The 747-nt window shown below is 53.7% G+C and overlaps 1 protein-coding gene across 1 annotated transcript in view; it reads right to left on the bottom strand.

The window, feature by feature from the left end:
* Positions 1-747, bottom strand: part of trib2 (tribbles pseudokinase 2) — a 6844-nt gene that overhangs the window by 3812 nt on the left and 2285 nt on the right. The window lies entirely within an intron of this gene.

The following is a 747-nucleotide window of genomic DNA, read 5'->3' as shown; positions in this document are numbered from 1 at the left end:
GGGGGGGGGGGGGGGTCATTTACAAGACAGTCGGCAAATCGGGGTACTTTTCTCATCTCGAGCGGCACGCAAGAATGTCAGTGTGGTTGCTTTGGAAGGTGGAGGTTGGAGAGTGACATAATCTGCAGAAAATGACACCGACAGTCAGGCTGAGGGAGCTCCTAATAGGACAAAATGTCACGCCTTGCACACTTTTGCAGCGCAGAACTTGACTTTAATCCCTTCGCGGAGTGAGCGAAGCTAAAAGGGAGGCAAGCCGAAAAAAGATCGCGTCATAATGCTGCATGGCATTGTGCTGCAGCCTGGGGTTGCAGTGCCTCTTTTGTTTCCATAGCAACACCCCCCCTCCACACACACACAAACACACACCCCCAATTGACTTTCAGTACATCCAGTTCAGGTGAGAAGCCTCTGTCTGCTCTCAGGCAACACAAATACACCCCACAGGTCCGTGGATCTGAAGCTGTGACCCAAACTGCCAGCCCTGCCAGCAACAATGATCGATCCTGGATGTGTGTGTGTGTGTGTGTGTGTGTGTGTGGTGGTGGGTGATGGATGCTGTATCCAGGGTCAGCCTGAAGCAGGTGGGGGTCAAACAGCGGTTTGCTCACAGGCAGAGCCAAAGGCCGTGAATTTGTCGCCCCAATGACCCGGCACTATCTTAAGTCAGAAGGTGCCGGCTCGACCGGATGCGTCGCGCTTTTATGAGTCCAAGGGTGCACAGCAGCCACTGCTCGAATCAATCAG

Source organism: Kryptolebias marmoratus, linkage group LG19 (assembly GCF_001649575.2).
Source record: "Kryptolebias marmoratus isolate JLee-2015 linkage group LG19, ASM164957v2, whole genome shotgun sequence".
In the NCBI taxonomy this organism is placed as follows: domain Eukaryota; kingdom Metazoa; phylum Chordata; class Actinopteri; order Cyprinodontiformes; family Rivulidae; genus Kryptolebias; species Kryptolebias marmoratus.
Note: the sequence above shows the minus strand (reverse complement) of the source record. Positions and strands in the feature narration are given on the sequence as shown.